This window comes from Dermacentor andersoni, chromosome 5 (assembly GCF_023375885.2).
Source record: "Dermacentor andersoni chromosome 5, qqDerAnde1_hic_scaffold, whole genome shotgun sequence".
Taxonomy (NCBI): domain Eukaryota; kingdom Metazoa; phylum Arthropoda; class Arachnida; order Ixodida; family Ixodidae; genus Dermacentor; species Dermacentor andersoni.
This window is the reverse complement of record NC_092818.1, coordinates 80,901,793-80,927,919: the sequence shown is the minus strand read 5'-3', so window position 1 is coordinate 80,927,919 and position 26,127 is coordinate 80,901,793. Positions and strand designations below refer to the sequence as shown.

The following is a 26,127-nucleotide window of genomic DNA, read 5'->3' as shown; positions in this document are numbered from 1 at the left end:
GGTTCAAGGATGCCCTGAACAATGTAATGCACCTTCGAACGCAACCAGCATTATAGGGGTTGATGGTTTGATTGCTTTCTGCGCCATTTGTTTGAAATACCCGACCTCCCCTTGGAGGCGCAGATGCGACCATCCGCGCGGTTGCCAGGCGGCGCTGCGCATGCGTAAGGTGGAGCCATCTCCTCCGGTGCCCTTTCTCTCGTGTCATCGCGGCTCCCCATATTGCGACCTCCTCACTCTCTCAATCAGTGGCCACTGAGCCGCCATGCAGAGGCCGGCATCCCCATCTACCTTCCAATGCTGCGGGGGAGTAGTGTGAACCATCGCTCCTAGATGGCGCCGCCGTCCTGCAGCCGAGTGTGAGCTATTGGTTGAGAACACATGAACAGCAGCAGCACCAGCAGCAGGCAGCAGCCACGTTCAGCAAAAAAAGGCGCAAGGGGATTCACAAAGAAAGCTTCGCTTTGAAATGACAGAGGCAGCCAGTGCGAGTACGCTCGCTGAGGTTATGTTCGCCAAAAGTCGTCCCAAGAGTTAGTACAGTCCAGTACGCCTCAAAAAGCGCAACAAGGCTTTTGTGGACCTACGCACGCAAGAGGGCTTAGAAAATGGTGTGAGGATCTTCCCTTCCCAGAGTGGTATGCTATCGAAGAGGATGAGACTAGCTCGGAGATCACATGATTGGGTGCCGAAGGATGGGCCATGGCTGCACATGTACTAAATTATTGTGCAAGCATTTCTTGGCGAGCGCCCCAGCCCTGTCACGCGAAAAGTTTAATGCCTCATGTTTGCAAGAAAATGCGTAATTTGCAAAAATAGTTATTCATTATGATAGGGTATATGTAGATCATTGGTAGCTTTTACGCGACAAGATACAATATAAGGGGGGGAAAAGAGAATAGCCAGAGAGATAATAGTAAACATATGGCTCCTGAGAAAATGCATGGGGAAGCTTATAGTAGGGGGTTTGTCAACTTGAAATTTCGAGGTGGTCCAACTGAAATTTGAGGCGGGTCAATTGAAATTTGGGGTTGGCAATTTTAACACTTGTTGGTAGACCAACTTGAAATGTCAAGTGGGCCAACATAAATTTGGGGGTGGGCCAACCTGAAATTCAAATGTGGGCGAAGTGAAATTCGGGGGTGGGCCAAGCAGAAATCTGGGAGTGGGCCAAATGAAATTAGGTGGTGGGCCAATTTGAACTTTGAGATTGGTCGAACTTAAACTTGGGAGTTGATTAACTTAAATTTAGGGGTGGGACAGTTAAATTTGGGGTTAGGCCAACTTGAAATCTGCAGGGTGGAGCAAGTTAAATTTGGGGGTGGGCCAACTGAAATTTGGGTGTGGGCCAACCCGAGATTTTGCAGCGGCCCAATGTTCAAATTCACTGCTGCTGAGCGTCCTTCGAGCAAGGAACACCTCGCGGGCAAGAAAGCGTGTTGAGACGCTCGGTGCGTTTTCACTGGGCCTTAACCAGGAGCAGTCAGAATGCAGGCGAAAGCTTGCCTTGCGCAAGGAAAGCGCACATAGCACAGCCTTGCGAGAGCGACGTCGAGTGTGACATGGCATCGCGGCAATGCACTCTCCGCTGACGCAATGCCTCACGTGCTACTCTTGTGGCGGGTGTTTCCTTTCGGCCGCTCTCCTCCTTCGAGGCACTCTCGTGCCCGGCGTTCCAGCCCACTTGGTACGGTTGCATTGAAGGGGCCGGATGCGGCGAGAAAATCCGACAATTGCCAACTAAAGCCTAAGCATTCTTTGCCACCGGAAAGGCCATGGGTATAAGCGCGCATAAGCAAGCAAATAAGCAAAACTGAAAAAAAACGACGTCACAGCCGAGCCAAACCTTGGTTACGCTTTAGTAGATAATTCTCAGAATTTCTGTAGCTTTTGTCGGACAGGAAATGATCAAACTACTGTGGTAGTCACCACACTATACGCAGCGTATTGCCATGCGAAATAGACGTCTCGCTTTCAGAAGGCGTAAGTGATATATAGACTGGAAGGACCCATGCTCTATAAGAACGACTTTCACAGCCAGCGAGGGTTCAGATAACAGCGCAGTTGAGGATGTGTCGACAGCAGTCGGTGGTTTGTCGCACGCACTTTTTTTTTATTCTTCTACACGAAACACGTACCTTACCTCGGCCACAACAAAAACTTCTATCCCAGCAGATTCGCCTCGCGTTTGCTTGCTTCTGTTACTTTGCTTTCGTCATCGCGTGCTTTCTTCGACTACTTCTACTCCTTGTTCAAAGTTCTTCAGAAGGGCAATAGTCTCCACTTTTCTTTATTGCTTTTCTTGGACTCGACTGTCGTTTGCGGTGTCCTCTTTAGACCACCCTGTTTTCGTCGTTTAAGAAGAAGCAGTGAGACAAAAAAAAAGAAAAAAAAAAACACAAGATGGTTGTTACCACAGTTGTCCTAACGGTACAGCGCGTACGGAGACGTCCATCAAGATTGCCTGCACAGCACGCAACGGGACGTAGAAAACTGCCGAATCGATTTAGCCTGCGTGGCCTACCGGCGTGCCCAGTCGGGATAGCGCGCAGTTCCGGCAGTTGGTCGTGCCATGAGAAAACAGAAGCCTCGAAGATGGAACACACGGTATACCCCTGTGCTAGACGGCAAGCTTTACAGAAAAGGAACAAACGGACTGCGCGACATGGCGTGCGCCTTTTGCTATGTTTATCTCGATCTATCAGCATTTATTCCAGGCTGTCGTACTCGACCCATCTGCTTTCGTGCAGCGGCTGTCGTATTTGCATACGAGATAAGCGTTTGCAAACTTGGGGCATGCTACTAGCAATCATTTGGCAGCCTTTGGAAAGTAGGTGTCACAAGAACATTTAAATGGCTTGCAACTATAGCGCAACTTTCTTTCCTTCGCTTTTTTTTATTTCCTTTTACTTTCGTGTTTTTCGCCGTCGCACAAGTGGCTCTTAACATCAGACTACTTTCGTCGATGACAGAGATGAGTCGCGTGTCCTGACTGTATCGCTTAGGCAAACAGCAAAGAAACAAAGATGCAGCCGCCGCTGCGTGTGTTTCCTTAGTCGAACAAGGCAGCCGCAGGCAGTACATAAAAAAAATAAAATGGTTAAAGAGTAAATGTCCTGCTTCGGAAATAACGACCTAATGCATGACATTTTATGGAATTCATTTCTTGAACGGCAAGCTTGAGCCCCCGTACCATATTTAGAGAATATGCAAATCCTGCGAACGGAAAGGCAACAATCGGGGTTGCCTTGCCACTGCATGAAACAATCTGTTGTGTTCCCATATATATATATATATATATATATATATATATATATACATATATTTCAGGGGAATAATTAACAAAAATAATTAGTAACTTCCTTGTTAGTACCTTAGGGGCAGTTGCTTAAACGGCGAAATTGCGGGCAGTCGCATTTTATTGCACCCTCATTCTTTTTTAAATATCGTGAAAGTGGCACCTGATTGGCGATATTTGCCATCGAATTACAACGGTAAATCGCCAGACGATATGAAAACCGAGTGCACGGGAGGGCATGAAAGGTAGCCCCGCTATCACGTCAGACCGAAATTCCCCGTGACTCGGGGTAGTTGGAAGCCGAACGCTTTGGCCAGTCGCGGCAGCTACCGATGCTACACGTTTTGCTTGGCATAGCATGTGCGGCTATGTATAATAAATGAAATGTATCGGGCCAGGATTTGCATGCGGCATACTAACGTTCGAAGTTCGTCCCCGCAATTCTTTACGGGGTGGCGTTGCCACTTGACGTGCTGTAGGACGCGATCAACTCGATATTGCTATACGATTCAGCTCTGGAATTTGATAATGAATATCTCGAATTAGGCGCGATCTTCAAGATCTTTCTTCTTTTTAGAAATAGGTGCGCATGAGAACGTTACTGGGCCGCTAAATAAGCCATTTGGACAACTGCCCCCAGACAATTAAAGAAAGTTAATTAACGAATTTTTGTTGTAATTAGTCGTTTGAAGCACACGTTATTAGCGGCAACGTGTGTCCGCCTCACCTATAGGAACTTGTCCGCAACGGCGGCACTTTCGCTGCGCTCGTTTCTTCTGTCATAGAATTTGCAGGATGCTTAAGCTTCGACATAAAGAGTGGAACTCGATATCATTCAAAGAACCCTGACTGTTTCTCACGCTTGCCAGCAATTGCAACTTATGTAACCGTAACTTTATTTTAGAAGTTGATTAAGTAATTAAAGCTAGTTACCTGATTAGTTTAGAAGAAAGCAAGTATCTGAGTATCTCCAAGCGACGGCAAATAACATTCCCTTGGTGCTGCTCAGGTAGGGGACATGCACATATTTTTGAATTCTGGCATTTCTGGCATTTGACATTCACATATTATATATATATATATATATATATATAATGTGGAGAAAGAAATAGAGCAAAGGTGGAGAGGGGTTGAATCCCGAAATAACGCTACATGTTTTTTGTACGCAGGTTTTGGCGTACCTACTTAGCAATCTAAGGTGATCGGAACTCAATACTGAACCCTGATCAGCCGCCCCACCTAGCCCTGCACTACCTTGATTGATGCAAGAGTTGGCAGATGTTTCGGCATTCAAAGCCGGACGGTGCCTCTAATGGAGAGTTTCAGCTTGTCCCCGAACTTCTTACGGTTCTCGGATTACCGGGAAACAGGAGCCGTGGACAGTAGCAACAGTAGCAAAGCTGGCAGCGACATCATGTGAAAGTTTGTTTAACTGCAATGCGTTGGATAAATGTTTGTGCAGTCATAGTTAGCAAGGCCATCTACTTTTGGGGTGAGTTGGTTTTGCACAGCTCATAGCAGACCACGGTCAAGCGCGCGCAAAAACAAGGACAGACCGAGATGAAGGCAACACGAGCGCTTTCTTTCAACTCAGTAGAATCGTCGTTAAGCGCTCGTTTTGTCTACACCTCTCGCTGTCCTTGCTTGTGCGCGCCCTTGACCATGGTCTGTCACAAATATCGTCGAAGAAAAGCCACAGAGGTAACGCACGTAAACGATTCTACCACTAACAACGCTTCACACTGGCAGTTAACTAGAGCATGTCATTAACTACTAGTACTATAGCTTTGCGTACTCTCTCGTTATTCTCTGAGCCACCAGATGCAATTGCTAGCATTGTTGCTACTGTATATACGTCTCCTGCAAGCTCGGTGTTCCTTTAACGCTAACACGCTTGCAGACGAGCTAAACGTGGGCATTATTTCATGCAGTCATTTAGTTTGTCCTCAAACACAGTGCCCTTTACGGAACACTGGGTTACGCAAGCCAGACGTGGACTGCAGTGGCAACGTTGGTAGCTACACTGTGTGACGCTTTTTACAGAGAAATTATTTTGCTCCGTGGGTGTTTTCTTCGAAGGGCAAAAAAAAAGGTATATACTGCATGTTAACGATTAACGCGCTCACAACTCTTAACACCAGCAGCTAACTAGAACCTGCTTGGCCAAATAATAACGATGTGTCCGCTGTGGCTAAACTCGTCGCCGCCAGATGACGCCATCGACCCGACAGCTCACGCGAACGTCTGCAGTAATCCAGTATTACGTGAACTGCAACCCGCATATGGGGAGTCTAAAACTCTCTAATATTTGATTCCACGTTCAGCCTCCTGTCCTCCACTCACCCTGGGCGAGGCAAACTTCTTTTTTTTCGTTGGTGGAGGAAGGAAAGCGCGGGAGAGAGGGAATGCAAATGATGGCTCGCTTGTGGGCAGCGCCCCCGCATACACGAACGTGTATACCGCGCAGTCTCCGGCTCGCATGCAGGTCCGCGTGTTTACACGCGAGGGGGACAGGAGGGCACAGCGCACCGGCCGTTATCCGACTACAAAGCGGCGCTCGTTAGCGCGTGTGACACCCGATGCATATTTATTCACTCTGCTCGTCGCAACGTGACCTGTTGGCTTATAACTTGATATCGCGGACGCGGATGGCCACGAAATTCCGTGGTTCCCCCGTGATATTAAAAACGCGCGGGGTTGAATAATGGACTTGAAAACTACTGATTGTACGCTATTGTAATCACATGACTGCTACAACAGAACGCGGTTCATTAGCTGAAGTGCTTATGGAGGGACGTTTACGTACGAACGGAAGTAATATGCGCCCTTTCGAAAAAAAAAAAAAAAAAACTTTGCTGTGCCCTCCGACGTCAGGTACGAAGCGAAATCTGCGGTGAACTCAACGTGTAGTAGTGGAAGCGGGTGGCCTGTTCAGTATCCAATGTTCATTCAGTACGTAAACGCATCTATGTGGAAACATAAATTTAAAGCAGCGACGCATATATGCGTGATACTAGAGTTTCATCGTTAATGAAGTGGTGATGTTTGCGGAAGTTGGTAAAAGGTTAGCAGCGGCTGTCATTTGGGGCTTTCACTTTGCCACTCGGCGTAGATTTTATCAAGCTCGCTACGCACATGTACATATATATATATATATATATATATATATATATATATATATATATATATATATATATATATGTATGTATATATATATATTCACTTGTTCCTTTAAACTCATTAAGAAAAGCGCTATCTCATATGATGAACACAATCTGATAACAGCTTATGGCATGGTCGCATAAGCCTAAGAGTTCTGTTCGGATGCAGCGTCTTGTAGTGACAACTTAGAATTGAAAGTAGATGGCGAAGGAAGCAATTCTCACTGTCGTACCCCAAAAAATTCCTACTTAATATTCAAACGAGTTTGAAGTTTTTTAGAAGAACAGACCAAGACAGAAGTCATGGCTGAGTAGAAAGTTAGCCTGTATATTCCCATGGCACAGATAACGCTTTCTTCGGCGAAATAAGGAATGTGTACATCTCATAAAAAATAAATAGTAATTATAGGGTCTCCCTGCCAACACCCCGATATGGTTATGAGGAATGCCGTAGTAAGGGACTCCTGATTAATTTTGACCACCAGGGGCTCTTTAACGTGAAGTCAAAGTACGCGACAATCTTTGCCTGAAAATGCAGCCGCCACAGCAGATAGTCAACCCGGAAACTTGAACTCTGCAGAGCAAGGCCATTGTCAATAAGCTACAAGGGTGGGTGGGAGAATTAGTCTCATGCAGAAAAGAAAGTCATTATAATATAGTGCGCGTGAAAGCATCCACCCGCACTTACTCACCTACACACACACGACGTTTGACATGCCTGCCAAGTGCTGCACATACAATGAAAGCGAAGTTAGTGGAAGGAACAATCTGTCAGCAGCTGTTCTCTCCTTAATCTGAGTTTGCTCGGTAATCAACAAAAGCCTCGGGGCTGACGAGACTACGAACAGTCCACCTGCACACTCATAAGACGGTCGATTTCGCTAGGAGAAGACAGAGGAGAGCCTCGCGCATACAGCACTTTTATTCTTGCGCGGCCTTCACTCACGCCACCTCCCGCCGCAGATAAATGACCCTGCGCGTCCGCACACTATCCCGCAAGGAGAAATCCCGCCAAAAAAAAAAAAAAAGCCAAGCCTCCCCGCGAAAAGAAAGGAAACCATCCCCAAGTTCCGACGCTGCCGGCCATAGGGGGAGTGAGATTGAGGGGTGGCGGGTGAGGGCGCTTATAGAAGCAGTACCGAGGGAAAGCGAATGGCAGGGCGAGGGTATGGGAGGACACAGGATGCAGCAGTGCGAAAGAGAACAAGCATTGCAGATAGGAGCAACAAAAGAAAGCGGAATTTGTTGGTAGGGGTAGAGAGTAAGGGGGAGAAAGGAACGAAGGTAAAGCGAGGAGATAAAAAAAAAGCAAATAAACAGAAAGAAGGAAACCGAAATGCCGTAGAAGAAGCAACAGCACAAGAAATTCCACGGGTGCCGAGCGGTGCTATAGAGGGGCGTTATGAATGTCTAGCGAAGTCGGCACCGCGTGAAGCGTGGCGAGCTGTCGCTCGGCGATGCTGGGGAGAGAGAGGGAGCGCGGGCGCTGCTCTCTGTCCCGCGTCTTTATGTTTGATCGGCACGCCGGCGTCGGGCCCCCAGGCCGCGTCAGACCAGGAAGGGCAGCAGCGGCGGCGGCAGCAGCGGACGTGGCCGCAGGAAGACGCCGGCGGTCTCCACGTCGGGGGGAGGGCTACTTCTCCATCATTTTCGCGGTCGCGCTACTCGCGGAAAGGATTGCGGCGGGCAGCGGAAGCGGAAATGACGAGAGCAGAAATTGTGGCGGCGGCTCGCGCCAGCGAAAGGAGGGCAGGAACGCCGGCGCTGCTGAATTATTGCTTCACTTTCAAACGGAGGTCTTAGATCAAGAACCGCCGGCCCGTAGGTTGGGGTCCTTCGAGGTGAAAGCGACTATCGTGGAGGAGCAAAAAGCTTGAGCGGCGGCGTGGGGTGGCGGTCGACGCTATAGAGAGGGGATGCCTCTCCCATCACTTCACTGCCGGCGGGTTGGGGTCCCCTGTCACAGCGTCTTGACGCACAGTTTTGTTCGGAGAGAGCCCGTGGCGTGCTTTGCCGTGGAAGCGTCTATCAGTGACTATCCTGTGGCCTGGCACCATCGCCTGCTGCGCTGTGCCCTCTACTCAGATGCCTGACCTCGAGTTTTTTTCACATGGAAGGAAAGGACGTGCTGGGTTCTTTTGATGCCGCAATGCCTATCCCGGAAATGAAGGAATCCCGTAAGGCCACTAGGGAAAGGGGAAAAATAGAAAGATGAGAGAGGGAGGGTAGCCAATCAGTCGTTTCTTTGTCTGGTTAACGACGCTGCCTTCTCTCTCTGTAAAGCCTCTGGCGCTCCATGGCAGCTGCTTATGCCGTTCACTCGTCTATCTTCGACCAGTCTCTTTTTTTCTTACTTGATATTGGTGAGAGCTTTCCCCCAATGAGCAGCCACCGAATATCCTTTTTATTTTTATAGAATCTAGCACTTCGAGCAGGATTGTTTTTGCACGGATAAAGCTGCAACGGATAAAGTGCAATGAATAAAGCTGTAGTTTATTTATGGGTGGATATACTGTATGTTGCTGAATAACTCCAATCAGAGCCCCGAAAAAGATAGCGCCGCTAGTCGACATGTATATGCAAATGTCTTAGGCGTGAATATATCCTAGGCACGAAGTTCACAAGTGTTTTCTTTCGAAATAATCATTTGGGATTGGCCGTGGGCTTTCCCTGTTAATACGACAGTTATCGTGATCGGGAGGTGCCTGTTCTTGCGAAGAGTTCTGCCTTACGAAATGCTTTATGAATACAAGCCCGCCGTTTCAGCGGATGTCGCAGGACATGTAAACGGCTACTGTTTCGCATTCTTATCTCAAGTTTTCTCGATGCAGTTACAGCGGAAGTTGTAAGTAATAATACTAAAAGGTGGCTAAATAATCTGCGTTTTGCTTCCCTTCCAGGAACGCCTGCCAGACTGACCAAATTTCAGGCGAGGAAAGCGTGTTGCTGGTAAGTGCTGACTTCGCAACGTGCATGCATGCCGACGTGCCCATCGTTCACCATAATAGAAGCGCCATCCAACAGCATTTCATTAAAGGAATGCCAGGCCCCGAAGTATGCGTGAAAACTCTGCGATGTTAAAGCTGCCGTCAATACTTACTTGCACATATTTCTAATAACGAACGTTAAATGCGAATTTATACTTAAAATTGGGTAAGCATGTTCCTATTATTGAGTCGTAAGGACGTATTAAATATGCGATAAAGCGTTCGGGATAAAACAGCGTTCAAAGAAACGAGGTTTGACGAAATGGGTGGATGCATATGTAAATGCACAAGATGTTTGGTTTGCATGGCTTTCTCGTCGGATCAAGCTTTTCTAGTGAGCTAGGAAAATGCTAATAGATGCAGTCGGTCAAGCTAAAATAATTTGTGGCATATTCAAACGGAGGTCAGAGTCAGCCCCAAGGCAATAAAATAAAGCCGGATCCGAGTCAGTTTCCTAAGGAATAACATGATCAAGAATTCCTTCGTAGCTGGTTCGTTTGACGCATATAGCCAAAATCAAAACAATACGATCGCTGGAGTTACGGTAAAACCTAAGGCATAATAAAGGAAGATAAAACAGTAGCAAACGTTTACTGGAAAGCAATACACCATTCCTCCGTTAATGAAGACACCGAAAAGCTGAATGATGTTTGAGTTACCTACAGCCGGCAATAGACGGCCTCAATTTGATACAGTGCTCTGTGTGCAACGCTACCCTCGAAACTGCGGCAGTTTTCAACCACTGTGTAGCTGTCGAGTAACAATAAATAAAACAGGCTAGCACACACACCTCACTCTCTTCATATCATTCATGTACTCGACCGAAACGATATAAGCTTGCGCCAAATGCAGAATCGCAAGAAGTAGCAACGCACAATGCTTCATTACTTTAATTAAGGGAGAATAGCAGCATATATTTGAAACAATTTGTGAAAGTGATATTTTGCGAAGCAAAGAAAAAAAAGAGTGGTTGCACGCGATGTCGTGTGGCCGTTATGTTGACGACGTATAGACTTTGTATCGCGGCCGCGAGCTGCATGCACATCTGCGCTTTCGTGACACCTTGTAAGGCTGGTAGTGCATGTTCTTGTGTCCCAGCATGCCAAAAGTCATTTCATCAGCTCGAGTACTTCCTTAAGTATTGTGTGTGACTCGAGCACGTGCAGGCTTCGTTGGCTCGATTACTACTCCACTAGCAGTTCGCTTAAATATTGCGCGGCGAACCTAATGAGTAATTCACTAACACAGTTGAAGCGGGTTCGAATAAGCGACTGTACGAGAAGGCCGTCCTTTCTCGTCCTCGCTTTAATAATGCACAAGCTTCCAGGACGACAGCCTGCTGACTTGCGAAGCGAATGTTCCCGTACAAAGTGTACCGCGGACCATTTGGAAATGTGGGGCACAAAGCCGTACATCAGCGTCCCGATCGGGCTTCGTTAGCAAGAGGATAAAAGTAAACATCTCGTTGCAGTCGTTTCAGCCGAATTCCAATGAATTAGACGCGTCGACTGTGACAACAAAAAGCCCCAAGGGGGTTGCGGCGCAGCGGCACGTGAACGGACAATGGAAAGGCCCTGTGGGGGTCAAAGCCAGCCGGCACAGAATTTTGGGACCAAAGAGCGGATGACCTGCGAAAGGGGGTGAGGCGACCGGGCTAGAATGCCGGAACTCCCGAAGGGAAAAGCAGTGGCGACACTAAACCGAGAGTGAGGAGAAAAGAAGTTGCTGAGAGACAAACGCCACCCTTTTCTCGCTAGCCAGCTGTTAAAATAGCTTTCTGTCATGAAACGAAAAATAGAAAGAATAGAAACACAATGCGGCAGCAGAGAGGAACGTTTCGTTGAAGAAGCGAAGAAACGCGAGAAAATAAAAAAGAAAAGGTACCAGCTAGGAGAACAAAAAGCTTTCTCTCTCTCCTCATGTAGAACAAAGAAGGGCAAAAAAAGAATGAGCAGGAATGAGTGACAAAAAAAAAACCTTTGAAGGACGCAGAATGGGCCAGCAGGCTAAAAGAACGAGGGCTCGGGTCAGTTGCATGGAAAGGTTTAAGGCTAGCGGGCAGAAAAGCGAAGGCTCCGCCGAAGAGAATGGAAACAGACGTGGCAGCTGAAGGGGAAGGAGGCAAACGGCTAGTAGAAACTAGCAGGGAGAGCCATTCTTCAATTGTCTTCGGGGCGAACCGGTAGCAGCAGCGGACGCACAATGCAGCACTGCAGCGTCCAGCGGGCCACGGAAGCGAGCACGGGAAAAAAAAAAAAAGACCTGCTGCACCCCTGGGTTCGGCCAGGCTTTCTTTTTTTTTTTTCTGCATCGCTTCGCCAGAAAGCGGCGAGGCTTAAGCCAGGTGTGTTTGTCCGATAGGAAGGCAGAGAGAGCACGTGGTACACGCGCACCTCGTTATCGCGACCAACCCTCGTGAGTTACGCGGCACCAACAACGCCCAAAGTGGCCTCCAGTACACAACCCACACCACACTCGCCAACGAAACACCACGTCCCCCCCCCCGTCTCTCGCCTCCTGTCAACGCCCTGCTGAACAACCGCTTCCTGGCAGGCAAGAAAGGGGGGCGTGCCACGTTGGATGCTGTATGGCCGCTCTTGACGCTCCTAGGCGGCGGCGTGGCCCTGTCAACGCTACGTAGGAGACGACAGCGGCACGCGAAGACGCTACCGCCCGAGCCGTTATGGGGCCGACCGCCAGATGACTCTGATAAATTGGGCGCTTTCGAGGCGCGCAGGCATCGCCTCGGGACAACGCTGACGAGAGAGTCTGCTGGCACGATACAATGATTTTTTTGTTGTGTCCAATGTGTAGTTGCCTGCGTCGTCCGCATTGCTAACGGACAATGCAACGCTCTGCGTACTGCTGCTCGCCACTTCGAAACGTTGTCGAATGGAAAAAAAAAAGGCATGTTCACCTTCATCCTACGCCAACCGTGGCCGGTGATAGTGCTTCCTTGACGTACCTGCTGTCCTTACTGTCCTTTATTCCTTTCTTTTACTGCTCAATCATCTGGCTTTCAGTCATGGCTCGATGGACTTCTCGGTCATGAGTCTTTTAGGAAGTTCCCAAGGGAGAAAAGAACCCCTAGCCTCACGTGGCATTGTTTTGTTCCACCGAGTCCAAGTTCGTGCAGCGACAAAGCGCCTGCCTTTCATCGATGCTATATCCCCTGGGATCTAGTGGTCCGTCACCTAAAGGTGATCTCGGCGTTCTTTTCTTTGTATACGACGGGAAGTCAAAGAGTAAAAGAACTTTTGCAATTTCTCGCACTAGGGTTTGATGACATGTGTAGTATCCAGCGTTGAATTACTTCTATGGAACGTGTGACTCTTATTCCCACGTTAGTCGTAAGAGTGTAGCAGACCGCTAAACATGATAGCTCCATTGTCGATTTGCACCAAAACGGAAATGAGGGCAGTGATCCACCTTTTCTTTGCGGAATGTTTTAAACCTGCGGAAATTATTCGTCGAATGCAAGCGCAGTATGCTGACAGTTGCTTATCGCGAAGCAAGATCTACGAATGTGTATAACGTTTCAAACATGGAAGAACTTTATGTGATGAAGAAATATCAGGCACGCCATGGGCGTCAACGACTGAGGACAATTGGAAAGTCGTTGAGGGTATGGTGATGGAAAACAGACGAATCACAGTGGACGAAATCACCAATACTTTACTTATCAGCCATGGATTGGAGTACTCCATCTTACACGACGGGCTAAATTTAGGAAAGTGTGTGCAAGGTGGGTCCCAAAAGAATGGTCAGCGCAGCATAAGGCACAAAGGCTGGACACTCTTGTAAACATTTGGCCTGTTATCGTCGCGAGGGAGATGGAATTTTACAGCAAATTGTTGCTGTAGATGAAACTTGGGTACATCATTAAAAAGAGGAAAGTAAGGCTGCGAGCATGGTTTGGAAACACTCATCATCCCCAGAAATTAAGAAATTTATATGTCAACCATCAGCTGGTAAGATTATGCTAACACTATTCTGAGACATGGGACGTGTGGTAGCCGTTGATTTCGCCCCAAGAGTTGTGATCAGTGAGAACTATTGTGATGTGTTGCGAACTAAAATGAAACCTACAATCAGATCCAAACGTCCTGAAAAACTGCCAAAAGGTGTCATCCTTCAGCAAGATAAAGATCGGCCGCATTCTGCCAAACGGACAGCCGAAACAATAAAGGAGTTGGGATTCAAATTACTGGAACACCCACCATAGTCCCGACTTGCCTCCAAGCGATTTTCATATGTCTGGACCATTGAAGGAAGCGCTCAGGGGAAGAAGATTCGCAACCGATGCAGAAGTAATTGATGCGATGCAAAGTTGGTCATAGGGGCAACCAAAAACTTTTTTTTTCCGACGGAAACAAAAAACTTGTGAAAATTTGGGCAAAGTGCGTTGAAGTGCAGGGAGATTATGTAGAAGAACAATGTATGCTTCAGTTTTCTATAATTAGAGTAAGTGTACAGTTTCTCGAAAATCCCTTTACTTTTTGACTTACGTTTTAATAGTAACAAGGTTCTCGAGAAGGAACGGGATTGGTCTTGAAGATACGTTCACGATTATAAAAGACGTTGTTTGCAGAAACGTCGTTGTTTGCAGAAACGCAACATCATGCTTCTGCAAAATCATTTGACTGCTTCTTAGGCTTTCACAGGTGCTCTGGACAGTGCCCACGTGAGAAAACGAGACTTATCAATTGCGTACAAGGAAACATTTTCTGAGTAACAGCTAATGACAATACTGAGCACCCCAAGTCGCCACTGCACAGCGTAATTGACTACTATAAAACAAAGGTTACTTTTAAAATAATGCGCCGTACTTTGTACTCTATAATAGCAACCGAACGTCTCATGCACGTCTGCTCGCTTACTTTGTGTGCTTGGACAAATATCGTTACACGTGCTCATTCTGAGTAGATTAGGCTTCTGTTTCGACACATTTTCGCACATGCCTATATTAGTATGCGTCGCAAGGGCACGTTCGGTAAAACTTGTTTGCCACTATATATTGGTCCAGTTACGTTACAATTGATTATTTAGAGCACAGCTCTTAGGCGCCCGTTCCTGGGTGGAGTGTCAGCGTAACCGCGCGAACGCGCTCGTGCCACTGGTCGCGCGTTCGTCGTCGTCCTCTTCCACAGCTGCCTCCGATGCCGCTCATCATGCTAGCCTTGCCATACAGCCCCTTCCTGTGCGAAGGCGCTGATGGCACTGACCCACTGCCAGTCGGTGCCAGACAATTTCAGCCTCAAATTCTTTGCCTCAATGTATACCGCGAAATGAATACGCGTGTAAAGCTGCGCTCAAATTTCACCTTAGCAAGTATCGTAATCGTCGGACATTTTTTTCTTTCTTTTGCAATCAAAGACCGGTACTTCACGAGGAATACCTAAAACAGATTTTTTTTTTTGTTTTGTGAGGTTGCAACAAATCTCTCACGCTTTGTTTGAATAATCGCATCAACTAAGTATTATATGTTCGAAAAATCACGTGGCACTAAATCAAAATTTTGGCAGACGATACCGCAAGAAAAATCAGGCTTGCACAGTGACATCATTAGCCAACTTTCTCAGACGGCCGCGTTATTAAACCCTACAGTCGTATCTGTAGGTTCAGTTGAAAATAGCCAGTAAGGTAACAGTGCTTGAACGACACTTCTGCTCTCGTGCGCACTCGTCTTCCCCTAATGACAAAACGTAGAAAGAGAAATATTACTATACTCACACTTCTCTCTAGTTTATCGGCACTGCCAGAAATGGAAACCGGGTTTCACTTGAATTCATGCGGTGACACTCTCCGGCGGCCCTGTTTTGCACACGGAAGAACTCAATTCTAGGCACTCCTCGAAATTCAGAGGGTAAGAAGCTATCGTTAGAGCTCCACAGACAGGCTAATTCAAGCAGATCCCGAAGGGTAATGAGACGCCTTAGTAACCAACGTAGCTCCCTAACAAAAAGGGGGGAAAGATATACGCGAGTGTAATCGAGTCGTTCAATCTTGGAGAACTGCGCGCTTTCTTTGTGCTTTCATCCTGACACGACAGACATTCGGTAGCAGTGTTTGAAGTGTTCTTTGTTGGTATTCTTTTTTTGTGCTGATCCCTAAGAGCGAAAGAAAGCAGAAGAGGTCGTGCGTAGGCTAAACCGCCGGGTGAGCAGGGCTTCCGAACTCGGAAAGGCTGCCAAATAAGTACTTCAATATCCGTTACCCGTAACCAGGAAAACATCCGTAACCCGTAACACCGTAACCAGGAAAATTCATTCGCTTGCTGCATTCGCTTGCTGAATGTCCAATACATATATAACATGAGTCAAGGAATAGTTAAAGTATCACAATACTAATAAGTATTAGTGCTGCACAAGTTTAGTGTGCACTCCTTTTTTTTCACCTTTCGTGAACGACGCAGACAGTCTTTTATCAATTCATTCTTGTTTTTGAAATGTTCTCATTATGGCATGTTACACTGAACTATATATGTATACAAAAATCAGCAGAGGCACCTTCTGTACATCCCGCAATTGCTTCTGTTTTGTTCTTGCGTTACGTGCATTATAACAAGAGCTTGCATTGCACCCTTTTTACTAAGAGAACACAATGCATATTGTACTCAATCTGTATATTCTAAAGGTAAACCCTAACTCGAATACCTAACGCAAATAGAAGCCGGTAAAACAACTTAGAGTGCAGATTTCGAGATAACTTTTTGTATTCACAAGTAATTTTACCCTATATTGTCTTCCCTTTTACTAAACTCCTTTCTTGTAAGTCATTGCATGCACTGTTGCTATGGTAAGCACCAACATGAGTATTTCGTTCTGCTTTGTATATATTATTCCTACAAACAAGAAGCTCTAAAGCCGCAATAGATTGACTGGAGCTAATACGTTCAAATTTATGTTAAATATTTTAAAATATGCCAATACGTTAAAATTTTGTCTTTCTTTCCAATTCAATTCATGCTGTCAGGCAGCAAGCTCATCGTAGATTTTAATATGGTACTCTCAGCACATTTCTGAAAAATTAACACTGCTTAACAGCTGACGAGTGTTTAAATGTCATTGTCTGGGGCGTGAATGGCGAGCAGATGAGCCAAATACGCACGACAAACACCACTTATAAATGATCTGCAAACAATTAAAGGAGCTCTTTCTCCATGGCCTTTCTCTCTTTCTTATATTTATTCACGCGCATGAATTAAAAGAGCAATGTGTGAGTGAACGGAGAATCAAAAATAAAAGTACGTTTCCTTTCTCTCACTCTTCACCCTTAGCTTCTAGTTTCTTTGACGCACATTGAATCGATCGAGAGTATTACGCCTATGTCAGGTCCCGCAGTCGCCTATCATTATGCTTGAATGGTTGGGGGAACAGATTTAGCGTTCTGCTGTCTGTCTCGCTTTTACCATAACTTGCACTTAAAAAAAGCTATCGAGGGTGAATGGAGGGAGTCTAATCAAAATCCTTAGCTGCAATGCGAGGCCAAAGGCAAAAAAGCAAGGATTATGCTGTAATAAAACAATAGCTCTGCCATATTACCTTATTAAGCAAAACCGGAAATAATGGCTTTATGGGAACAGCGCTGTACATTTCATAGAAGAGTTCACAATCTTGCAGTCTCTATTGTGGTGCAAAGTTTTCGTCTTTCTATATTAGCCATCGCACTCAACTGCAAAAGGATCTGTGTTTATGCTGGCTTCTGGCCCATGATAAGTGACAACGTCACATGTTTTTTTACCGGACGAGTTGATCAACACCAAACCGTAGTTGTTCTATAATAAAAAAATAGATGTGTTTCAAATTTTCAGTGTCCGATGAAAGGCGTTGGCATTCCAGTTACTTCTTTTAAGGAAACGCTGTTTTATGAATTGAAGCACAAAAGTAACTCCAACACCACTGCCTTTCGTCGGAAACATCGAAAATTATTATCTCGAAGCTGGTACAGTTCAAATAATTCTTTCCAAGTAGGTACGCCTTGTGAATTCACCGGCTAGAAATAGTAGATTTAGATATTTGCCACAATATATCAAATAAGTAGTTAGTTACGGTGATCATTTTGATAATTTGATTCGGCATTTTGATTTCTCGTAGAAGCAATGGTCGCCTCATCTAGTTATTTAGATGAAGGGTTAGAATTGTGCTATCTCCCACAGGCAATTTCAAAAAATATTTGACCTTCTAAAAAAACAAAAAGAAACCCGGCATACGCTTCCTGCTGGGCAGGGTGACGCGTCACACCGACATTACAAAAGTAAGCCGCGAGGTCAAACAAACAACTACCTCTGAGTACTCGTTCGTGGCCCAGAAACGTCCAAATGTTGTCGAGCAGCACAAAAGACTGTTCCGGAGGAGCCCACGAACAGTCTCTTGCAAACATTTCTTGCTCCACATGATTCCGTACGTGCAGCCACAGTCAAGTACGGCGTGTCTAAGCCCGCAGAGCGAAGACCGAGGAGATGGGAGAAAGGGCGTGTACGAAGAGACAAAGGACAACCTAAGGTGGCAGCCACCGCGGCGGTGTCAACCAAGTAGCAAAATATGGGGCGGTTATTGATCACACCGCCGTGAATACAAACGTGATTATTGGCTCTCCTGCTGTTTTTAATGCGCACGTGGCGGGCTTTCAACCTAATTATATAGAAGACTCCCTCGCTACCGCCCTTGGAGCATCCTCTGTTTTCCTCCTCGATTCGAATTCTCCGCCTCCCTCTCGTTCATTTCTGTGCCTCACCAGCGTAAATGTATGCGCGCACCGCTCGCAAAACAGTCTAAATCTCCTCACCTCCACCGACTCCCCTCCTTTCCATACCCCTCCCCACACCCACCCTCTCCGGTTTCTTCATAAGCCCGTCCCGTCCCTGCAGCCACTTCCCTCTTACGCGCATCTCTCTCCTTACCAGAGCCAAGCGTCCGTACAGGGAGGGGGCGGGGGGGGGTGGATTCTGGCGAACGCCCTACGGTCGGAAGGACATGATCCACACCAGGTCTGGGAGACCGCTCTAATCTCGTTTGCGCAAATTGCTGGGATACCAGAAACCTGAACAAACTCAATTCCCACTCGTTAGACCCGCACTCACGCAGCGGCGACGTATGCACTCGCACGCGAGTGGTTCGGCCCCGGCATTGAACGGTCACCCCCTCTTGGCCCCGACACGTTGGTGCTCCGTCAGGCCTCGGGGCTGGTTACGACAAGGCGGGAAAGTGGGAGGGGGCGGTTTTGCGGTTCCGCGAGGGCGCGGAGTAACATGAAAGTGAAGACGGCCGGAATATTAGTTTTCTTCGGCCACCCGCGCTCCCGAGAGCTGCTCCTTCCGCGATATCAGAAGTGGTTCTGCTAAAAGCAAAGCGCTGCATGAAACAGCGAATGAGGAATGGGCTAGACCAGAAGCGCGCAATCTTCTTTACGCTCATTGTACGCTTTTCATTGAAGAGGGTATGCTTCACTAGCGGAAAAAGCATATTTTTTTTTCAGCATACGTCGTTTGCAAATCACTGGTATGCATGAAATACAAGGTTCTACGACAGCCCGTCTGGCCGAGAAAATACGTTTTGAAGAAGCGCGAAAAGATGCACCGACCAAGGTGACTGAACATTTAATGACGTTTGGGCTCCCCATACGGCAGCCTTGTGAGGGGAGCCTCCCGTATGGGGTGGCGAAACGCCATTAAATTTTCAGTTATCTTGGTCGGTGTATCTTTTCACGCCTCTTCGATACCTCCACTGGCATGTGTGTTGAATACTTTACCCGGCCTAAGCCAATGCTTGCGTTCGTTATCAATGGTTTCATCTTTATCTTGCTTTCGGGGCTTTTGAACCGTTGCCGAAATAATACAGTAGTCATTAGTGGGCACACGCGCACCTTGAAGGACGGTGGAACCGTCGCCGCAAATGACAAGCCAAGCAATGTTACACAGCATCATGAATACGTGGCTTTGGATTTGACTTTTTACCCATGCGGAGATTTAGCAAACATGCTGCGGAAAGTCAACGTCGGCAGGTACCGCTTAAGTGTGCTTTCGCGCTTATGCCATGTCTGTGCCAGGAAGGAGCTCGTCGTCGATCTATTCGACGTCGTTAGTTAGCTTAATCGACCATTTGGGAGAACTTGTGCTGTATGGAGTCATTTAGTCAATTCCCATTACCGTCAGAATTGTTTTTGCCTGTCAGAGCCATTTCCATACAAAGTGCATATATTCATAACTATGCCGCAGTCACTCTTTTTCTTCATCCCGCATGAGAAAATGCGTTTACTTGCACCACCATCTATTCTAAACGAATAACATAAAGAAAACAGCATTGAGTGCAGGTGGGAAAAGTTCTACATCTTAGCTTGCGCAACTCTGCCAAAACCAGAAGCTTGCTTTACTGCTTCCTTTCTGAGACTGCAAGGAAACACTTTTAAGAAAGCCAGGAGCACGCGCGAGTGTTACGTGTTTGCAGTTCATGCAATTACCCTAGCATTATCGCTCTTCAGACTACTTCAGCGTTTTTCTCAATCTTGTAGTTTTATTTTCTTTCTTACCACAGGACCTCCACAGAGCATTAAGTGTGTACGTGTAGGTGGTTCAGTCGGGCTGCAGGAGGCACGTTTCGTGTCGGCACCTGCAGTGGTGAGTTCATATGCCTAACATACCTGCTATAATCTTATCGAGTTATAGGATACGTGCAGAAGAGAGGCGGTTTCATTGACTGCGCATCGCGCCAATTTGTTTAGTAACCATGTATTACCCTGCTGTTCCAATAAACGGCAGCGCGTTCACTATGCGATTTAGCTCATTTCACTTAATTATGAGTTTGGCGTGGCTTGCGAAGAAAAGCGTCGAAAGTATTACGCAAGCACCATGATGGTGTGATTATGATTCAGGATATTTCAGACACGAAGTGACAAATGAAAAAAAAATACACTGTCCATCTCTACAGGAATAAGACGTCTGCCTTGGTTAACCAGTACGCCCCTCTCATTAAGATATAAAATGACAAATCTAACCCATGGTTCACCAGATCCCTACGCTTACTAAGAAAAAGGAAAACGCACCACTACGAAAATGCTAAACACTTGCGCACACAAGCAGCTTGGGACACATATACAAGGAAAGCTTAAAATTTACTGTTATGCCCTGTCTTCAGCTAAAGATAAATACTTCACTCATGACTTACCATCTCTTCTAAAATCAAATCTCAGAAAGTTCTGGTTCATTATAAGTTCAGACTATGACCACAAAACCGTTTCTTTATGCAACAATAATAACACACCCCTTCTAAATATTCAGTGTGCTTCTACTTTTAATACTTAATTTTCTTCTATATTCACCACGGAAAATCAGCCTGATCTGTCAGGTGTATCGGGGCTGTGCTACCAATATATGTAACCTATAGAAATAACAGTTAAAGGTGTCGCATGCCTGATAAATGACCTCAAGCTAACTACATCCTGTGGCGTTGCAAACATTCATTCTGAAATTTCAAAAACACCGTCATAGTATCTAGTAAAATTCTGTCTCATATGTTCAGGCAATCATTAGAGACTGGCATGCTGCCCTCATACTGGAAGATAGCAAAGATGATACCCATATTTAAGTCACGTAATAAATACGCACCCTAAACTACCGTCCAATATCATTAACATCTATATGCTGCAAAATACTAGAACATGTAATTGCGTCAAATGTCTACAGCCACCTGGAAGCCAACAAATTATTCTTTTCTAATCAAACTGCTCATGTGAGACGCACTTATTCGAATTAATAATTGATTCACATACTCACATGGAAAAGCATCTTCTAGAAAAGTCCATCTCTTCAGGAATAAGATGTCTGCCTTGGTTAACCAGTACATCCCTCTCATTAAGATATAGAATGACAAATATAACCCATGGTTCACCAGATCCCTACGCTTACTAAGAAAAAGGAAGAAGCGCCACTACGAAAATGCTAAGCATCTGAAGAGATAGTGCTTTTCTAGACTTTTCAAAAGCGCTCGACCTTGTAGTACATTGCCGTTTGATTTTAAATTATCTGCTCTTAAATTAGATTCTCTTACACTAACACGGATTCACAATTTCCTGTGTAATCGTCAGCAATTTACAGCAGTTAGTAATTCTTCCTCTCTTCTTTCACACGTTAATTCAGGTGTACAACAAGACAGCGGTCTTGGGTAGTTACTATTTCTAATATACATTACTGACACACTGAATAACATTTCCTCACACCTGCGCATTTTTGGGGACGACTGCATTATTTACCGTTCCATCAAGTGTGCCGATGATCATACAATCCTCCAAAAAGATCTACAACTTATTTCTCTTTGGTGTAACGCTTGGCTAATGAAGCTGAACGTTTCGAAATGTAAAATTGCCTTTTTTAGCAGCAATCGTAGTAATTCTACGTTTTTTGCCACATAAATAACATCACTATTTTGCATGATAGTCAATACAGATATGTTGGTGTTAACCTAAACTTGGACTCTTTCGTGATCAACGCACGTTGGATACATATGCGTCAATTCTTCGAGATCATTAGGGTACATAAGACGCAAGTTACATAATCCTAATAAAGACATTCGTAAACTAGCTTACCTAACATTTGTTCACCATTAGCTTAAATACGCTGCATCTTTTTAGTCTCCCCATCAGAAATATCTGATCAAAAACTCTAATCGATTCAGAATAGGACTGCGCATTGTATCTCGCGTTGTTATGACTATAACAAAAGTATAACACAAGCTAAACTCTACCTCTCATTACAGCCCGTGGATCATCATCCTGATATCACCCTGCTATCATTATTTCATAAATACATCCATAATACAGCGCCATCAGTTCTGCCTCTTGAAACTAATCATTACAGGCCTCAATGCTTGTACAATCGGTTATGCGCATCTACGGACAGTAATTCATTTAACTACTCCGCTCTTCCGAGAGCCATTCGCTATTGGAATGATCTTCCTAACGTCATCGCTTATGAGAGTGACCAAGAAAATTTCCGGCTTTTTCTAACAACGCAGTTTTTAAGCTATACATAATCTAACGCATTATTTTTGTCATTGTCTTTTCCGTTATTAATGTGCAACTATCCGTTAAACACTGTTTTGTTATAGTCTAATTATAGTCCACACGCTTTAATTCTATTGATTATAGTTTACTGTGTCAATTTTTTTTTGTTCAATGACCTGTCGCGTTCAAAAGCATTAGTGTATGTTAGCGCATTTCTTACCCTGTATTTTTTGTATATGTATTCACATACGTATTCTAATTATTGTATGTTATAATCCTTGAGTATGCTCTCCCCCCTTATACAATGCCTCTAGGGGCCTGTAAGGTATCTTTAAATACATAATTAACTAACTAAATAATTAAATAAATGTACCATTAGTAAAGAAAAAATATGTTATAAAAACACGTTTCCTCTCCTAATATTATTGTCGGTAGTAGTTGGAGAAGCTCAAAGTGCTGGTCAAAACCTTAAGGAGTGAAAGCGTCTTTGTAAATTAAAAACGTTGCCTGCTGGAAGTGTAGGCATGAAGCAATTGGAGTTTAGGGACAAACTGTAATCGCCTGTGAAACAAAATATTATTTTGAAGAAATTGCGCCCTAGAATTTCTTTTTAAACCAGCTTTTGTTCCGAGTCGTGGACACTATGACGCACACACATTTTCTTAGGAAGTGGTATTGAGCTCAGGCACGCGATGCTCAAAAAAAAAAAAAAAAGAAGGAAAGAAGAAGAAGAAGAAAAAGCAGCAATCCTAAAAATTTCTTTTCGGGGGGTTAGGAGGACAACTGACTAACATTTCTTTTCGCATTATTCCTAACGATTTCCCACGCACAAACTAGTGTTAGAAATGAGCACGCGTATATTTCAGCTAGGAGCATAACTATAGAAAGAGTTTTTTTCCCGCCTCTCACAAGCGATTATTGTCGCAGGCATGAGCTCAGCACCAAGAACAACCTTAAAAAGTAAAATAAAAAGAGGGTCTAATTTTCTGCAGTAATGCTTCGATGCCAGACAGACATTTGCAAAAGGTGAAGTGTGTAGTTCGGGGTGTCACGAACGTTGAAGATCAGCTAAAAGCACATTTCTGAACCAGGCATAGCTAGAAATGTTATTAAAAAGAATGAGATGTATGAGTCAAAATTACTAACGAAGAAAAGACAGAAGAAAAAAAAAACGAAAAGGACGTGGCACATCTGAATCTAACTATCTGTGAGCATCAAGTTGGAACCGCCAGAAACAAACCGAAGAGCGGCGCGGAAGTGGACCGTCACGTCGATAGTAAATGAGAGCTCGTTAACTCGGTATCAAGGGTAGGACGAGAGGGTCGGATACTCTGGTCACTAATGTGCTACGAGTTTTTTTTTTGCATGCGTGATTTGTAAATCCGTGTGTGCACGTTGATCTTTTTTACTGCATATCTGAAAATTGCGTGCACCGAATGAGGTAATTAGCGCGTATAAATAATGACAGAATCGTAGAATCACGTTACTTACGTTCCCCGGCGCAAAGAGGTCGCTAAATAAAAAACAAGAGAGAGAAAGAGGTGCACAGAGAGACGAAAGCTCTTCACGAGGCGTTAAACATTCGTCAGCGCACCGGTGTCCCGAGAGCGTGACCTTATCTCGGCTTTGTATTCGACCCTGTGTTCCTTGCTGTTTGTGTTAGCGTGAGCTTCGCGCGAGCGTACAGGGCCAGGGACTGAGCAAAAGGCTCTCTTTTTCTTTAAACACAATTATCGTGTTTTAGGTTCTAATCACAATCAATAAAGAAGTACGAAACGCGCTTGAAGATGAGTGTCGAGAAAATTAATGAGCGATGATGATCGCTCACCAAAAGTGTTTTTTTTTTCGGACATAATTTTTCGAGTGGAGTTGAAAACTTTGCTGTCACCGGCATTTAGTCCTTGACTGTCACAAAGTTATTAGGGGTCCATGGTCTTACTCGTTTCTGAAGTAGAATACAAACGCGATATATAGGTGACTTTTGTATTTTTTGCCGTTTTCCAGGGCTGATGCTCATTACAGCGCAACAGACTCACTAGGTTAAGCCGTCCCGGGCTTCGGATGCTGCGGGAGCACTGCCCGCGCACAGGGCTCTGTACAGGGCTCTGCGACCGCCCTCACCGTTATGGTCCCACACAGTGCGCAAATATGGACAGCTGGGCTGATATTGTTGGGCGTACTCTGCTATCGCCGCTTAGACCGCGTCGAAGCGAGAGGCAGCACGAAGGTCAATTCGCTCGCTGCTGCCGCCACGCTTCCTCGCTCCAGCATTTTGACAGCGAGTTTACGAGGTCATCAAGTGTGATGTGTGCATGTTTGCCTGCGCGAGCTGACACTGTGCTTGGTATTTAGTTAGTAAGGGAATGGTTCGAAGTTTGTACGGTCGATAAAACTACTATGCTTACTTCGTATGACTGTCTACTAATTTGCTATCGCAATCGATACTTCGCCTTTCGGGCGAAATTGCGAGTTTCTTTCTCAAGATTTGCTTGCGCTTATATCAAAACTGGTGATAGTAGACGCAAGCAACAGTCTTTAACTGCTTTAGAATGGCGCGTTCCCTCGTTCCTGCGATGGTGGTGTCGACTAACACAATAAGGACTGTTTAAACGTGCGAGGTACTTGCAGCTAAAGTTTAGTGCTCCTCCATCGCCTTACGTTATTGATATGCTATGAGCGACATTTTTACAGTTACAACCCATACTCTTCAATTTACGTAGTTATTTGATCCTTCGTAAATGGAGTATTTTTTTTAAACGAAAATTTTCTTTGCGAACCTCAGTGAGTTTTGTTCTGAATACGCCAACCAATCACAGTGAAGCGCGCGGCACGCGTGCACCGCTGTGATTGGTTGGCGTATTGTTGGTTGGTTGACTGATAGGTGATTGGTTGGCCGCTGGGTTCCTCACAGCACCACCAGATGGCGCTAGCATCCGCAGCAGTAGCGGATGCTAGCAGATGCAAGCCAAAAAGCTCGCCTCCCCGCATCCGCAGCTGCGCCTTAATGAGGAAGTTGATGCTTCTTGCGGATACAAATGATTCGAATTGCGCTACGTACGTATTTGCATGCTGCTTCTGAAGTCATCATGCGTTCAAGGCGTTCGTCGTACTTGCTAGTAGTCAGCAACTCCGCTTAACCGAAGGCTCGGTATAACTTTGCGCCCGGCGCTTGTGTGTGTGTGCATGCGTGTTTAATCCATTTATGCTGTTACGAACGGCCTGCAAGGGTACGGACCTTCAAAATTTTCCCAGCCAGCTGCTGCTGCGGGAGTGACGAGCTTCCCAGAAGGTCGCCACCCTTCCCTACCTGGAACCCTTCCCCACCTGTTGCGGCGACCCGCTTTGTACGGGCAACGATGTTCCGCATCAACACCCCCTCGACGCCGCTATGACTAAACGCGGTCGGCGGACCAAGTATTGTTAGTGGATTCGCCATCACCGTCATGGCTTGTTAGAAACGGTGGAAATCCAGGGAGTTGTCTTGCGGCCGTCTCACGGGGCTTAAGCCGGAGACACACGGTCCGATTCGGTGTCCAATCCAGCGTCCGACGCGCCGGAACGGCAGCCGGAAACGAGGTGTTTTGCTGTGCCGAAGCGCCGGATCGGACGTCCGGCGTGCGACAAACCGGGCAGATTTTCATCGTCCGACGCGTCCGACAACCGCACCGTAGTTTGGCCGCAGCCA

General features: G+C 45.8%; 1 protein-coding gene and 1 long non-coding RNA gene across 2 annotated transcripts in view; one reads left to right on the top strand and one right to left on the bottom strand.

The window, feature by feature from the left end:
• The window catches only part of LOC140218486 (uncharacterized), an 876,148-nt gene that overhangs the window by 700,656 nt on the left and 149,365 nt on the right, over positions 1-26,127 (bottom strand). The gene's annotated exons all lie outside the window — the stretch shown is intronic.
• Positions 1-26,127, top strand: part of LOC126530814 (uncharacterized) — a 205,946-nt gene that overhangs the window by 108,405 nt on the left and 71,414 nt on the right. Inside the window, exon 3 of the mRNA XM_050178100.3 lies at positions 9,360-9,408. The gene's annotated coding sequence lies outside the window, so the exon portion shown is untranslated. The remainder of the gene's footprint in view (positions 1-9,359; positions 9,409-26,127) is intronic.